A 17,621-nucleotide genomic window follows, 5' to 3' on the forward strand; every position below is an offset into this window, starting at 1 on the left:
AGAATCATCAAACTACCTCAGAGACAGACCAGGGCGGCAGGGCTGAAAGGCACTGGAAAGACAGCTTTGTGTGAGGAACAAATAATATCTATCGGACTGGGATCAAGGGTGCCACATCTAGAAATAAGGCACAAAGGCAGTCAAGAGGATAAGCTGCATATGCATGACATATTTCTCTTAAATTAGCAAAGAAGAAAATATCTGCAAATGCCAAGTATTGGTCAATCAAAGATGCAGAATGCATATGTGAGACAGAACAACCAAGTCTCCAGAGGCCAAGAATAGTAATGGCACCCAGCATTATTGATTAAATAGCACTAAATAAAAGGTTGAAATGGACGCATCGTGGTCTCCTCACACGTGAATCAGAACTAGAAAACAAGGCCTGTTCATTAAACTTCAGACAAAGATAGTGGTGTACCTACACTCCCTTAAAGGTTCTAGAGAAGAGAACAGTCCACAAGGTCAACTACAAAGAAGAAGTCTTGGCTTAGGGCCTGACCGATGAGAGATGGTAGGCTAATTGAACAAGTGGGTAGCAGTCTGATGTTGTTCCTCGCACATGAGTTTCGTTTTGCTTACGTGCAGCTAAGAAGAAAAAGGTCCAAGGTTGGGAGAGTATGTCAACCAATCATGAGAGTCTATGTAGCAGTATACTATATACAATGTTGCAGAAGACAATCCGCTGTGGTTATTTTTCTATTAATCTGTTATACGTATTTAGAGGTAGTTCAAGGCATGTATACCAGATAAGGGGCAGCCAATAATGATACTAACACTTATCTGAACTATAGGTATATATGTTCCCTTAACCAATCCCTCCCGTCAATAGGTTTTTAAAGTGTGCCACGTGGGATGACGTCGGAGCTGACGCACATTGAGGTATAAAACCTTTGTTTAATCAAATTATTGTCACGAGTGACCTGCAATCTGTTCATCAGGTGTTCCTACTTTATTGAGCTGATAATAAAGTAGTATTTTGCCATATTCTTTGAGTCTGTCCGGTTATTTGGGTCTAAGATATTTTATTGATAATTCCATCTCGCACTTGGAACGCTTCAGGTGCTACTGTACCTTCTTTGGCTCTCTATTGGACTCTGATCAAATCTCCAAAATGTCAGACTCCTCATTTCTGGAATAGTCAAGAGTGATGCTGTCTTTCTCACCCTTTAACTCTTCCACCGGGTCAGAGGGTACGTCCTCACACAGTGTGCGGTTCGTGGACTCAGACAGTCTCTTCTTGGAATGGCTGTGCTTGCCGTGGCACCTGGGTGGTGAACCCAGAGGATCAGGGCTTTCTTTGCCCTAAGTGTCTTGCACTTCTTGGCGCGGTCTCCCCCTGCCATCCTATGCTTTCCACTGACTTTTGCAATGGGCGGAAAGCCCGGGGGCCGTGCGAGGAGAGCCAATATTGCAGCAGGTCTGCTTTGCCATAAATAGGTTCCAATCCTGCTCAAAGCACTGTTTGCAGCATCTTCTCCTGGTCTTCAGACAACCAGTGTGAGCCAGATGGTCCTGCTTGTAGAGACTCTGATCCTGAGGTTGAGTCTCTGTCGTACCCCATCATGCTGCTGCCTGGGAGATTCTCTTAGCACTGTTGGCTGCTGCCAATGCTTGCGCAAGTTGGATATATCTCCGGTTTCCTGGGCCTGCCCCTTCTGCTGGCTGCCTTTCCTTATACTTACAGACACCTGTGTCTGGGTGTGGATGCTTACACAGACAGCTGCTTATCGCATGCAACTGCTGTCAACGTGGAGCCGATGTAGTGCACTTGTGATTGGCAGTTATATCTATTATTCTGAATCTCTCCCTCTGGAATGTGGCCTATTGGAGGAAGATGCCAGTGACTGGAACTACGTAATTATTCTCCGCCGCCATCCGCCTTGCTCTACAAGAACCGCACACAGCTATGCGCCGTCAGAGACCGCGAGGGGCGATCTCCATGGGGAGCCCACCCAAAGGCTTTTGCGGTCACGCTCACGTCCGCACCCCCAAGCGGGGAGCTGCTTAGCAACACTCGCACTGACAAAATATCTAAGCCTACACTCGCACCGCTCTATTCAGCAAATTAATAAAGGAGATTGACTTATCTTGTGCGCTGCTCGAGCAGCAAAGAGGAGCAAACAGGATATGCAGAGACTGTTATGTGAGGAGACATGCCCGGATTGGAAGGCGGTATCACGTATGGGCATTCAAGTTTTTGTGTAAAGACTGTCCTTGCAGGAAATGTTTCATGATAATGTTATAATGTTCAGAACTTGCTAGTTTAAATAAAGAGAGCGAAGCATATTGCAAGCCTCTGTGTCTTGACGTAGAATGTACTAAAGTGTAGGCCTATCAAATAATTCAACTCAATCTTTATAAGCTATAGCACAGACTCTATCATCTCCTTGCAGAATATTAAAATATCATGTATATAATTCTGCATGTCCTTCATGCAACACGGCTGCCTATAACACAAACACTGTTTTGAATGATCTAATTTCGTTTTTGAAAGGCAACATATATTCCTGTTATATTTGACACTAATTTACATAATATTTAAATACATAGTAATTCAAAATGCAGACTGTTCAATGCTACACCTTCCATTTTTGTCAGATCGTTTTTACAACTGAAAACTATTTTCCGGTTTTTATACAGGTATTGCTGGCTGCCTTGTAATATACATCACGTATTACTAGAATGCTTAGTGACAGGAAGAAACCTGCATGAAGTGGTATATAAATATGTATTATATATAGATTCTGAAATTGTTGATTTTATCCAGGTAAGCAGGAATTGCTCAGTGGCAATCTGCAGACAAAATGTTGTGGGTATTCATGAAACACAGTAGGAAAAAGAGAGGCCTTAATGTTCTGTAGAATAGGATCTCTAATCCTTGCAGGCAGTAAACCAGATGAATACCTAGGGTCTAACATTTTACCAACAGAGACATTTGACAGTTTGGTAAAGAAGGGCTATCTGTCAGTCACTAGTTGCTGGAATATGACCTTTGAAACCAAGAATGTTTCATTTGTGTGACTGCTGTTGTGTATTATGTGTTCTTTGGTTTTTCTGTGAATGTCTGAGTGTATTTTAAGTTCACACAGACTGTATTACTCATGAAGCACCATTGTTTTCTTATTTTATTCACAGATGAACTAATGATCCGTGTGTATCAAAATAGTTGTTTTGTGGCTGGTATGGTCCTATGGTACAACCACGGATGAAATCATGTTCTATGTGTGCAGAGATGATTTTATTCTGGAAAAGTAGGTTATATAGTAATTTGACAGATCAAGCATTGTTCGGCGTGTATAGGGGTGATTGTATGTGGGCAGTTATAGTGTTTAAATTATATTCTGTGTATAGAAAGATTACTTTTTTCATACATTTTTAAGTTACATGTTTATTGTTGTGCTTCTATTTTGAATTTGTGTATATATTTGTTTTTTTATTTGTATTGTATATGCAGTGTATCTGTATGCATCCTCTCTCATCTTTTGAAAAAGGAACCTCATCTCTATTTATTTGATGATGATTGCAGTGGACTTGTAGCAACACTTTTCATGCCTTGGGGGCCTTAGACATTTGAGAGACATCACTACTTCATCTTGCGACTGCAAAGTGTAGCATCATTGCAAGAACAGTAAGAAGACTAAAATGTGTGGGGTTTCTCCAAAGGTCATTTGTTGAAACATGGCATAGGAAGATTTTCTTCTTGTGGCTTATATTCTATAATGTTATTTTGTGTTGCCCCATTCTTTTCCAAAGTGCCCCCTTAAGCCACAGCAAATCTGAGTAGTGTTTTTTTGTTGTTAATTTAAATTGTGGCCTTGGAAGGGGGTATGTCTGTTCAATAGGGGTTGGAACAATTGTCTGCTGCAATGTTTCCATTGGTATGTTTGTATTGGAAGTATGTTATGAGTTGTTTTGTTTTCGGGTATTTTGTTTGGAAGATGTAATTTAGTGGTGTTGGTGGTTGAGATGGTTGGTGTACCCGAGTGCGGTGTTGACTGTTTTGCCATGTGTGTTGCATAAATGATGTATTTTTGATATTTTTTCAAAACAATTTAGACTTGCCCACTTCATAATGCGTCAAAGATGAGGCCTTAAATGCAGAAGGTTGATAGTAGGATAAAGGGCTGCGATTATTGGTATCCCTCAACTCTCCTGACTACGACTTTGCAGAATTATTTTTGGCCAATTTGTTTTTTTTTTAAACTTTAGTTTTTATTTGCATTTTTATATGACAAACAACAAAAGAAAAACTGGTCAACCCCTCTCCCCTCCCTTTCTAACCCCCCCAAACCCCTCCCACTCCCCCTCCCCGTGTCCATTCCGGTGATTTGTTCGTGGGAGACTCCCTGTGTTGGCTCCGTCTCTCGAGCCTCGAGGGCGATGCGATTCGTGACCGTGTCTTTAGCTGACTTAATGCCTCCGTTCCCCAGGTCGTGGGGACCCAATCCATAGTGTCCTGCTTTACGGGGCTTAACCCATTCCCTTATGGATAGGCACCTTCCCTTAAGTTCAATGGACATCCCATCCCCAGGATTGCTGCACCCCGTACCAGTCCGTGAGGAATGAGCTTGTGTCATTGTTCACCATGGCAGTTAGTTTGTCCATCAGAAACATGTTTTTTACTTTTTTCAGCCAGTCTTCCTTGGATGGGGCTTCCGGACTCTTCCATTTCTGGGCCAGGGCTACCCTGCCCGCTCTCAGCATGGTTTCCCACATCCTTGGGTATCGGTGGAGCTCCGTGTCCTCCGGGGGGAGGCCCAGCAGCATCGTTAAGGGATTTAGCGGCAGGCTGTCCTCTGTTACTTCCTCTATCCAGCCCCTCACCGACTCCCAGTAGGTCTGTACTTTCGGGCAGTATCACCACATATGGCTTCTAGATCCCATGTGTCCGCAACCTCTCGGGCACCTCGGTGACACCCCTGAGAACATTTTAGACAGTTTACTGGGTCTCTGTGCCACCCCTGTAATATCTTAAAGTTATGCTCCATGTCCGAGGTGAATAGGTTCCCGTGGAATGCTATCTTGAATATTTTGGCCCAGGCGTCCTCAGAGATCTCCTCGCCTGCCAGGTCGTTCCAGAACAGGCGGAAGCTCCTTCTTCCTTGAAGGTTGTAGGTATTTAGTATTTTATACACACTGGACACCGCCCCCTTCCTGGACGTCCCTGAGTCTAGAAGCTTCTCAAAAGGAGTCAACTGCCTCCTCAGGTTTGGGCCCCATGATTGGTCGCAAAGGATGCCCTTCAGGCGGAGGTATTCGAAGATGGAAAGTGATCCTTGTCCGAGAGCATCTTTCAAGTCCTCATAAGGCATGAATTTGCCTTCTCTGAACATCTGCCCAGCCCACTCCAGTCCCTTATCTGACCAGATCTGAGATTGCCTGAACCCCTGCCCTCCCAGGTTGATAGGGTGGCCCTAGAGAGAGGACATCGGAGACGGCCATGTGGTAAGGTGAGCAGTGCTGGGGCCCTCTTTCCAGATGTCCCAGAGGACTCCCAGGGTCGGATGGGATCTTAGGTGTTTCGGGATCGTCCTCCGTGGTGCCCATAGGAGGTCTCGGACCTTTAGGGGGTGGGCGTCCATGTCCTCTAAGTAAGACCAGTACGTTCCCAGCCCCTCTTTCATGTGCTCCAGGAGGACACGCAGTTGGGCCGCGCAGAAGTATAGGTGGAAGTCCGGTAGCCCAAATCCCCCCTCCTCCCTTGGCAGGGTCAGTGTGGCGCTTCCAGTTCTCGGGGTTTTCCCCTGCCATACAAAGTCTCGTACCCCGTTCTGTAAATCTCTGAAGCTCTGTGCTGGGACTTTAGTCGGGAGTGCAGTAAAGAGGTACAGGAGCCGTGGGAGTACGTTCATTTTGATTGCAGTCATTCGGCCGTACCAAGAAAGGATCATCTTCCCCCATCTCCTCAAGTCTGAAGTGATCACCGCAATCATGGGGTCATAATTGGCTGCTCCCAAGTTCGTTAGATCCCTGGTGAGAAGTACCCCCAGATACCTTATGGCAACCTTACCCACCTTAATCCCGTGAAACCTGTCCAGAGGGTCTAGCACTGGGTCTATTGTTCTCATTGGTAGCATGACAGATTTCCCAGTGTTTATTTTTAGGCCAGAAAAGCGTCCAAAAGCAGAAACCAGGGCCAGGAACGGGGGGAGCGAGGAGCCCGGGTCCACCAGGTAGATCAGGACATCGTCCGCAAACAGGGAGAGCTTGAATTCTACTTCACCCTTTTAATACCCCTGATATCCGGGTGGGCTCTGATCGCTATTGCCAACGCCTCCATCGTGAGGACGTATATCAGGGGAGAGAGTGGACATCCCTGCCTCGTCCCGCGGGAGAGGGGGAATGATTCGGACAATATCCCATTCACCTGTACCCTTGCCGTTGGGGCTCTATAGAGGGCGGCTATCCAAAGCATGATGTGAGTTCCAAAGCCCATCCTGCGGAGGAGGAGTTCCATGTAGCGCCATTCCACCCTGTCGAAGGCCTTCTCTGAGTCCAAGGAAAGGACGCATGCGTCCAATTCCGAAGACTGAGCGAAGTGGAGTAGGTCTATTGTTTTGCGGATGTTATCTGACCCCTGCCTTCCTCTGATAAAGCCCACCTGGTCCCTGTGGACTAACTTCGGCATTATACCTTCCAGCCTCCTCCCCACCACCTTGGCCAAGATCTTGACGTCAATGTTTAATAGTGATATGGGGCGATAGGAAGAACAATCCGCTGGATCCCTTCCCTCTTTGGGCAAGACCGCTATAACGGCTCCCATCATGGATTCTGGGAAGATGTCCCCCTCTAGCACCTCGTTGAAGACCCTTGCTAGGTAAGGGGCCAGGGAGGAGCGAAATCTCTTGTAAAAGAGGACGGAGAAGCCGTCCTCCCCCGGGGTAGTGCCCACCTTCATCCCGCTAATCACCTTGTCCACCTCATCCTCGGTTATCGGGCCCTCCAACCCCTCTGTCATTTCCCCGGAGAGGGATGGAATCTGTATGGAGTTCAGAAAGTTTTCTATCTGGGTGTCGTCCCCATCGTATTCGGAAGAGTAGAAGGTTCTGTAGTATTGTCAGAAAGCCTCTCCTATATGGGGAGAGTCGCAGCCAAGGAGTCCCCGGGCGACCCTCACCTCCTTCACCCTCCTGCTTTTCTGTACCTCCCTTAACTTCCAGGCTAGGATCCTGTCCGCCTTGTCCCCTTTCTCATAATATTTTTGCTTAACCATTTGAAGACTCCTCTCCGTTTTGTGTAGGAGGAGGTCTTTTAGCTGGAGCCTATAGTCCTCCAGTGCGGCCACCCGGTCACGGTCTAGGGGTTGGGTCAGGGATCCACCCGGTTGGAGACGGGCTATTTTTTCTCGCAGGGCTTTCTCCTGGGCCTCTCTCTCCCTCTTCTTTAGAGCGCCTATTTTTATCAGGACTCCTCGTAGGGTTGCCTTGAAGGCGTCCCAGAGCATATACGTGGTCACCTCCCCGTTATCATTAAGCTCAAAGAACTCTGTTATGGAGTCCAAGACCTCCTGAGCAATGACCTCATCCTTTAACAGGGCGTCATTGCATTTCCAGCGCCCTCTGCTTTCCCTATTCCAGCCCATTGCGATGGTGACTCGGGCCATGTCGTAGTCCGACCAGGGGACTGGGTCTATCCTGTAGCCTGCTACATACGGGCGAAGAATTTCGTCCGTTAGGATGTAGTCTATCCTGGAAAACAAATTATGTATGGCTGAGTAATAAGTAAAGGAGGGGATCCCTGTTCTGGGGGTCGGGATTGTATCTATCAGGCCCAGGTCCTCATTCACCCTCCGAAAGCTCTGAGCCATGGCCTCTTCTGTGGGCCTGGGGTTGAGTGGGCCCATCCGCTTCCTATCTATGGAGGGATCCAGGACCATGTTGAAGTCACCCCCCACCACCAGTGAGCCCTGCGTGAATAGCCTGAGCTGGTCCCTGGTTTCCTCCCAGAATTGGGCCTGGTTCTCATTCGGGCCGTACACCACCGCCAGGGTAAGGGGGGACCCCTGTAGGGAGCCCCGTATCAGCAGGTAACGGCCTTCGGGATCTTTCAAGATCGCCTCCTTCTCGAACCCTACGTTCCTTCCTATCAATATGGCCACCCCCCTTTTCTTAGTCCTGTGGGATGCATGGAAGACCTCCTCGATTCCTCCCCCCCGCAGCCTGGGTTCCTTCCCCCTTGCCCAGTGTGTTTCTTGCACAAACAGTACGTCTAGTTTCGCCCGCTTGAACTCTCTGCAAATCAGAGATCTTTTCGTGGGGGTGTTCAGCCCCCGCGCATTCAGGGTACCCACTCCCAGGGCCAGGCGGCTGTCAGCCATAATCAATGTTTCCTGCCCTACTGGTCAACAACTTTGCATCGATTCTCCCTTTTCGCCCCCCTTAATTCACCGGTTGGACGCTATTGAAATGTACCCCCAACTGCCCCCCTAACCCTTTCCCAAACAAACGAACCCCAACTTGATCGCGAACCCCCACCCCCTGCCCCGGCGTCCAGCCAGATAGTTCTGCCATTGCTGGCATTTTGGCCGGACCACCAGCCTGCCCCTCTCGGCCAGGCGATCATTGCAAAACCCCCTTCTTATGAGCCCCCCCGATTTCGTTCCCGTAATTGCCCCCATTGTACTTGCTGTTCGGCCTGATTCTGGCACCGTTCTTGTCTTTCGGTGATCCCCGGATTACCGCTCTGTAGGTAGTTAGCTACTCCGGTCATCCCAGAAGACCATTCTCTCGCACCAGTACTGGCTGGGACCCCTTGGTAATCATCCCTCCGAGTCATTCCGCTCTGCCTCTTTCGCTGGTGAGGGTGTGTTCATTTTCCTAAATTTCCGTGCCCCAGATTTCTTCCTTCTTTCGCTCGCCGGGCCCCGGCCACTTGCTCCGCCTGTCGCCGGCCCTGATGGCTCCCTTCGGGTGGGTGGGTCCACCACGTAGTCCTGGATGGCTCCTTTGATGTCTTCCTCCGTGATCAACGTCGTCCGTTGGCCCTGGTATTCGAAGGTTAGGGAGAAGGGGAAGCCCCATCTGTATCGTACTCCCTTCTCTTTCAGCAGCTGTGTGAGGGGGCGGCACATCCTGCATTTGGATAGTGTGTATGCGGAGAGGTCTTGAAAGATGGAGACCTGTGAATTGTTGTACATTATCTCTTGGGCTCTCCTGGCTGCTTCCAGTACCCGTGTCTTCTCCAGATAGTAGTGGAACCGGAACAGAATCGATCGAGGGCCCCCTGCTCGTCCTCCCGCCCTGTGTACCCGGTCAAATGTGAGTTCAGCGGTCATCTCCTCTTCGAAGAGGAGGGCGATTATGTTCCGCACCATTCGGGTAAGCTCTCTCTCCGTTTCCCCCTCTGCCTCCGGGACCCCAAAAAACCTGAGGTTGTTTCTCCGTTCCCTATTCTCAAAATCGTCCATTTGTCTCGACCTCTCTTCCTCCTTCTTCTCCAGGGCTGATAACCTCATATTAGTCTCTATCTCTAGGGTTGTTGAGGAGGATTGGTTGGATTCGACCTGTAGGAGTCTGTCCTCAACTTTGTCAACCCGTTGGTCCATCTTCTCAAACTTCTGGGCAATGTCGGAGCGCATGTCTCTGATTTCTTGCAAGATAGACGCAAAGCCCCTTTCCATTGCCTCCGTTGCGGGGGCAGCGGCCTCTGAGTGGGCCATCTCTCTGACTCAGACCGGGTCTTTTCCGTAGGGGCCTGGAGCTCGGTAGCAATATTTCTGCAAGTTCCTCTGCCAGTCCATTCGGTCCCCCCCTGGGCTCTCCGTTGGGTGTACTTGGACTGAGGGGAGCTCCTGGTTTACTTCGTGGGTCACTTCGCGGGTCCACCTGTGCCCCACTGGTGGAAGGGCAGGCACACGCCCCGCCGGCCTCGGGCGGGGGCCTCACACCCGGTATCCTCAGGGCCTTCCGCGCCCTTTATGTCCTCCTTGGGGGGGGAGGGGTGCTTGATTGCCACGTTGGTCACTGCGTGGTGGTGGGCCGCGGGCCCTGTTAGCGTGGTGCTTGAGCCCGAAGCCCTCTCCGGTGGTGGGGTTGGGGATCCGGGGGGATAGGCCGCTTCTCTCTCCTTTCACTGGTCTCTGCTGTGCCTGGGGGGTCCCCTCTGGGCGGGCACACGCCCCGCCAATCCCCGGCGGGGGCCTCACACACAGCGTCCTCTGGGCCTTCCTTGCCCTTTGTGTCTTCCTTGCCGCGGGTGGGGTGCCCGGCAGCCGCGCCGGTCGCCGCGTGGTGGCAGGCCATGGACGCGACCCGCGCGTGATAGTCGTGGGGGCACCGCCCCCGCTGTCTGTGGCCCACTATGGGGGTGGGGGGTGTGGGGGGCGGAGGAGCCGCCGCCCGCCCCGCGGACAGCCCGCTGTCCCCCACCGGGGGCCTCTGAGTCCGCTCCGGAGCTCTCACCTCTCAGTGGCCTATTCGGGCCGGCGCTCCCGTCTCCGAGTCGGGCGCATCTCCCACGCGGTCCCCGCCGACTTCGCTTGGGAGGTGCCGGCAGACCCCTCCCAGGGTGGGTCCCTCCGGTTCCCGCTCTGTGTTAGCGCCGCGGGGGACGGGTGTCCGCTGCGGCGTAGGAGGACGACCCTCCCATCCTGATCTCCTGTGCGATGGGCTGCGGCTCTGTCTTCCGGCTTCGCGCCGCCCGGGCCCTATGCGGTGCTCCCGCTGCTGGATCTGCCGCCCCGGATATCCGCTCTCCCGGGGTCCTCCGACCCCGCTGTTTCGCTCCGCGGGGGCACCAGGGGTTCTCCCTGCTCTTCGGCCCTCACTTTCGCCTCGGGGGGGTCTTGGGGGAGGCTCAGTCCCGGTTAAGACCTGGCCGTTGGCGGAGCACGGGAATCAGGCAGCCATTGCCTGTGCGCCCCCTGGTGGCCTCCCTGGGCCAATTTGTTTACCACTTTTTTTGTCAAACTACAAGTGGTAAGTTTGGGTTTGGTATATAGAAAGGTGGGGGTCTAAGGTGGAGGTGTGGGGTGTCTTCTTCAAACCTCAAACTCTTGCCGCTGCTGAGCTGCATAGTATATTGAACTCAGTCGACCAGCTCACTCTGAATCGACACCTCAGAAAGCACACACAGTCCCGGATTGATTCTGATGAGCCCTGAGAGAAGGGGTCTCGGGAGGATAGCTCAGTGGCAACGTGCTCGCCTTGGAAGCAAGACCACAAAGATCAACACAGATTCGATCCCGAGTTCCCTGTTTAGAAACCTCTGGGTATTAAGCGCATAATAAATAACCTATCATATGAGATCATATCTATAGTAGTTGGACTAGATGACTGTGTTACGAGTGTGTCATGCCTTGGATCAGTGTACTCATGGTATGCTCTGCACAATTCCCCATGTAGACAATTGCAGCTTGAAGAAATGCAAATTGTTAAGAATGTGAATAATAATGTTTCATTATCTTAAAGCACCTAAACCTGTACCAGCTACCCCCACCCCTTTATCACAGAAAAGTGCCACTATGTGCCAACGCTCTTCTACAACTCATATTTGCCTTACCACAGCGCTCCTGTGCTTGCTAGCTAGGTGTGCACTATATAAACACCAGGCATGCCTATTACATGCATTGTAAGTGCTCCCAGCTTAATTTGTTAAGCCCTTCTGTGACCTATGATTTGTATCTTCATTTCGTTGTTGGGCTTCATTCTTTCTCCCTGGCCCAAATACATTGAATTTCTCTTGTGTTCTTCTATGCACTTTTCATTGTCAATATTATTTCGCTGATTTCTTTAAGTTGGTGTGACTATATATATGAACAAGCCACAAGTCATTCACGAAACGTTATGCTGCCGAATTGTCGGCATTCTGTGCTTTAGGAATTTTAATTGCTCATGACTTTTAACATGTGCATGTTGTGGACTCTGATTCCTGGTGTTTACGCTTTTTTGTTGACGCGGAAGAGTGCTCCTATACTCTTATTGGCCCTCCAGCAGAATGTTTGCATATATATATATATATATATATATATATATATATATATATATATATATATATATATATATATATATATATATATATATGCTCTTTGTTTTCTTTCCCATTTCAACTTCTGTTACCTCATTTTCTATTGTGTTTTTTACTGCATTAAAACATGCTAAATAAAAACGTCCAACGAAAAGTTGTACTGCTGATGAAGAGACGTGTGAAACATGTGTCTGTATGTAAAGCGGTCAGCCAAGATTCGGATGTGAAAGTTTTACATCTCTGCTAAATATGTGTTCTTTTTTTGTACTTTGATTGAAGATATTGTTCTAGTGGTAACATATTACATCATTAGGTTGTGTAAATGTATGCTGATTTGCTTTGCAGCAATGTACATCTTTGAAAAAACTGTGCGACTGTATAAAGTGGGAGCAAGGGTAGGCTTTGAAGTAGAAAGGAAATTCATGAAATTCTCTTTTCATCTCTTCCTGCGCAAACTTTGAAGACGAAAAAAACATCCAATGTATTCCAGTGATTTGGCAATTATTCAATTTGATGTTTTCGCCTTTCCAGAAAGGCTTCGATAAACATGTTATATCCTTGGCACCGCGACACCTTCGGATGTCCCATAGAATAGTGCCTACATTATTGATGGAGATATCAGTTACTGGACGTCAGGTGATTTATAGCCCTGACACATCATTGTGTAGAAGCAGCGGTTCCATGTCCCTGCTGTTCCTGCCACAACCAGTCCACCAGGGTATCAAATCCCTCCACCAGCACAGCTTGCAAGCCGCAATCCTTGGTTGGTACTTTTGTACGGACAAGAGGGCTGGGGAGCCTCATGACGGGTTTGCTGTTCATTCGTGTATTACTGCTGTCACTCTTTTTGGGATATTACGAATGGCGGGAGGTGGTGTTACTTCACATTATAGTGTCCTATTGGATTCCATTGAAGGTTTGTTTAATGCCTAACTGTTTTGTAATGTTGTATATACAAAGCCGTCTGCTGTATCTATAGCAATAAGTACATAAATAAATGGTACGACCACTGGTGGTAAATTTGCTGGAGCTAATTCCTCAATTTTTCCTCCAAATGACCAAGAAAATTGGAATGTGGTGTTATGGTAAAAATAGCAATACATCCTTTACCGCTACTTATTACAGCTATAAGTGTGCTCGAAATGACGCCAACATGGTTTACCCAACTATTGCAGGACTGGAGTTAGTTAAGCAATCCTAGAGTAATTGTGGAAAACTACCGATTCATGTTTGGCCTCATTGTCAGGGCTGGACTGAGATTGTGGAATGCAAGCGGGCCACGCATAAGACCATCTCAGCCTGTGACAAGTGGGAGTCAGGTGCGGCGCATTCCTGGCTCAGATGATGCAGTTGTATCTGTCTTAAACATCCACATGGGTGAGAATCTCTTGCCAATACCCAAATGCACTTTATGTCTTTTGGGTGGTCTTGGTGAAATTAGGTCTCCATCCCAATGCATTCCCCCCTTTGCAAAACTCCCGTAGCAGTCCACAAGTCTGTTCTTCAGCCTTGCAAACCATAAATAGCCACATTACTTGCCACCTCCATTTTAAAAGACATTGACATACACCTCAGCCGTGCATTTTACTTTTAATGATACTGACACCCCTCTGTATTAACCATACGTGTTTGCTTGGCTGATTTCCTAGTCCCGTTGATATAACATTAACAAGCTGTGTTACACATAGTGATGGCTACCAATCCTTGTGTTCTTTTATAGTGTTGTAAATATGCAACGATTAACAAACATAAAACCTAATGATACTCAAGTTATCAACCTCAAAAGGATGTAAATCTGAGTTGGCCTCATTGGGATTCAAATGTGTACCCAAAGGCTGTACACAGATTTCAGCCGTGGGCACTGAACTGGCTGAGCTACATTATTGAAAACATTTCCCAGCATCGATCCATGGACATTACTGTTTCCTTAGGGGACCCGGTCCTTCATTGCTGTGTCAGACCCATGAGAGGGGATAACTGGGGGCTAGTGATGAGTGGATATGGTTGGAGATGTGTTTCTTGTTCCCACAAATATTAGAACTTTCCCAGTGATTCGTCTGGGGAGGTGTAAGATCATCCTGTGGTAGAAATTAGGGCCCTGCAAGAGGGGGTAGGCCCCTGCCTTCTGCACCAAGCACTGTTCTTTGTCTCAGTATCTTAGTGGTGCCTGGCAGGCCCCTATGGAGACTCCTAAAGGCACTTTCTATTTCCGACTTCCTTGCACTAAAAATAGAAACCACATCGAAAATAATTCTTGATGTGCTATGGCCAGAGCGGAGAGGAGCCAAGGGGAGCAACAGGGGGAATAGGGTGGCATAGTGTCACAAGTCTCTCCCCTTCTCACCTGTTTCTCTTTGCTTGTGACCTTCTTGGATGTGTTCTTTCACACTGTCCGGGATTTGTACAGGCCCGTGTGCAGGTCTTCGGATTCCAGCGTGAGGATTGCAAATCCTACGCCAAGTAGCGTTCAAATATACAGGACCGGGAACCATGTAGGAAACAGTATCCTAACTCGGAGGCACGGAACACGTGACCCAAGCACAGAAGTCCAGGAAGGAAGCACAGAAGAGGGTAGTTCAAGGAAAGGGAATGGAAAAGGGAGTGTAATCAAGGAAATGGGAAAATGGGACTCGGAAGGAGGCCCCGAGCGATCTCCGGCAACACACGTCTGACTACACTAAGCGGTAGCGTTGAGACGCGCATAGCCGCGGGGGCGTGACTGTTTTGTAGGAAGTTAAACGTAGCGCATAAAGGCTGGTAAACTGCGTTTCGTATTCAACGGTCATGTTGGAAGGATCACGGAATTCAGTCCTCTATGGGTCAGGGACCACGATATCCAGAACGGACGTAATCAGCGGTTCATGACAGCATGCCTCCTCTGAAGCCCGGCACCTTCGGGTTTGCCTGGGTGGATAAGATGATATCTTTGCATCAGCCGGGTATCCTTGAATAGGTATCCATCTTTTATCTTGAGGTTCCACCGATTGTCTCTTTAAAACTCCTTCCAGAGTTCGGAGGACTGAGTTTGGACTCGAATATCCTCCAGGAGAGTAACGGCTTGAGCTACGAATATTGTGTTGGGAAACATCTTGGGAAAGGTACGGTCGTCAAGGGGTTCATAATCAGGACGTCTGGATAAGGCATCGGCTATGATGTTATGGTTCCATGAAAGTGATGGATTTGAAATTGGTATTGGGCAAAAAAGAAGGCCCAGCGGGCTTGACGGCTGTTTCTGCACTCCAGGGATTGTAGGACTTGAAGATTCCGATGGTCCGTACGGACTTGTACCGGGTGTTTGGCTCCCAGAAGGAGATGATGCCAGTCAGTGAAGGCTTGTCGAATCGCTAGCAACTCCTTCTCCAGGACGGAATAATGAGTTTCACTGGGAGTCAAGGTGCGGGAGAGATAGGCAATGGGGTGTTCTATCTTGTCTTCAAGTTCCTGTTTCAGAACTGCTCCGATGGCGTAGTTGGATGCATCAGTCTCAACAAGGAAAGGACGGTCTGTGTCGGGTTATGCCAGGATGGGAGCTTGTGTGAACTCCGACTTCAACCGTTGAAACGCCGAGTCTTGATCTGAGGACCACTGAAAGGGTGTGTCTTTCATTAATAGTGTGACAATGGGATGTACAATCTTAGAAAATGCGGGTATGAATTTCCTGTAAAAGTTAGTGAGCCCCAGGAAGGATTGAATTTGTTTCACAGTGGTTGGAACAGGCCAAGATAGGATGGAATCAACCTTGGAAGAATCCATTCCAATCCCCTTTGGGCTAAGAACAAATCCAAGATAGTGAACAGTTGATACATGGAAAAGGCATTTTTCAGGTTTGGCCAGGAGCTTATGTTCTCGTAAACGTAAAACTACTTTAACATGTTCTTCATGTTCCCGAGGTTCCTTGGAGTAAATCATTATGTGGTCTAGATATAAAATGACGAAGAGGAACAACATGTCAGAAAAGACCCGATCCATGAAACGTTGGAAAATTGCAGGGGCATTAGCAAGTCCAACGGGCATGACCAAATATTCAAAATGGCCAAAGGGTGTTCTGAAGGCTGTTTTCCATTTATCACCTTCTTTTATACGAATAAGATGGTAGGCACCCCTGAGACCTAGTTTTGTGAAGATGACTGCACCTCTCACAGCTTTCAGGATCTCCGAAATAAGAGGCAATGGGTAACAGTCCTTGAGGGTGCATTGGTTAAGGCCACGGTAATCCAAACATGGTCTAAGCTCCTTGGAATCCTTCTTAGGAACGAAGAAGCGGGAAGCTCCCGCTGGGGACTTGGATGGTCGAATAGTTCCATTTGCCAAGTTGGTGTCCAGATACTCCCAGAGGGCCCTTTTTCCAGGTTCGGATAGAATGAACATTCTTCCGAAGGGAATCACTGCTGAAGGCTCAGTGTCAATGGCATAATCCTCAGGTCTGTGGGGTGGTAGAGACTGAACAATAACTGTTGAGAACACATCTGAGTATGCCTGGTAAGCCTGGGCGATCCGGATAATGTTAGAGACAGTTATTGGGAATTGCTGGGTTTCTTGGGAGTCTTCTAAGGAAGCTGGTAAGGTGGTAGGTAACAAACAATGGGACATACAATGTTCTGAACCAAGTAACAAGGAGCCTGCTGCCCAATTGATGTAGGGGTTGTGTTTCTGCAGCCAGGGCATGCCTAGAACCATGGGATAGTGGGCAGATCTTATGATGTCAAATCTAATCCTCTCTTGGTGGTGGTTTACTGAAAGAAGAATCTCTTTGGTTTGGTGGGTTATGGGTCCTGAAGACAAGGGTCTCCCATCAATGGCTTCAACAGGTTGCATTGTCTCTCGTGTTTCATAGGAAATGCTATGACTAATGACCCAATCATGATCTATGAATATGCCCATGGCTCCGCAGTCCACTAAAGCCAGGATGGGGTAGAATTCTTTCTTAGAAGGTGACAGGAATGCCTGCAGAATCACAAGATTGTTCTGTCCTGGAGAGTTCAAGGAAGGAATTGGTGAGGAGCAGACATCTTTCTCCCGAAACTGTTCCCCACTTAAGATCGGGATCTGGCGTTTCCTGAACACCGAGGTGGAGTAATAGGGCACTCTCTCACAAGGTGTTTATCAGAGGCACAGTACATGCACAGTCCGGTATGAATCCGACGCATCCTTTCTTGTGGGGTAATGGGTCCTCGGAAGGCTCCTAGTTGCATGGGTTCTCGATCCGGGGTTGGAGATGCAGCGGGCTCTGGTTTGTATGGGTGGTCCGTAGCAGCTTTTTGGGATGTTGGCTTAGACTTCTTTTTCTCTTCCTTTCTTTCCTGGATCCGGAAATCGATTTGTATGGAGAGGTCCATGAGAGCTTGGAAGGAGCTTGGGCGGGCTACCCTGGCTAACTCGTCCTTTATCTCTTCATTTAGGCCTCTTCTCAAAGAGGGTGAAGCTGGCTTCTTGGACCAATCAAAGTGGGTCACATAGGAAAGCATATCCTGGGACCCTTCTTGAAATTCAAGCAGTCTTTCTTGAGCACTGTAAACAAGTTCTGGGCGATCAAACATGGCCTTTAGGGCTTCGACGAACCCATCATAATCATCCAGGAGTGCGCCGCCCGTATTGACTAGGGGGGTTGCCCAGGTCAGGGCATTGCTCGTTAGATGTGATATCATGAATCCCAC

Source organism: Ambystoma mexicanum, chromosome 10 (genome assembly GCF_040938575.1).
Source record: "Ambystoma mexicanum isolate Mex_15411 chromosome 10, UKY_AmexF1_1, whole genome shotgun sequence".
Lineage (NCBI taxonomy): Eukaryota > Metazoa > Chordata > Amphibia > Caudata > Ambystomatidae > Ambystoma > Ambystoma mexicanum.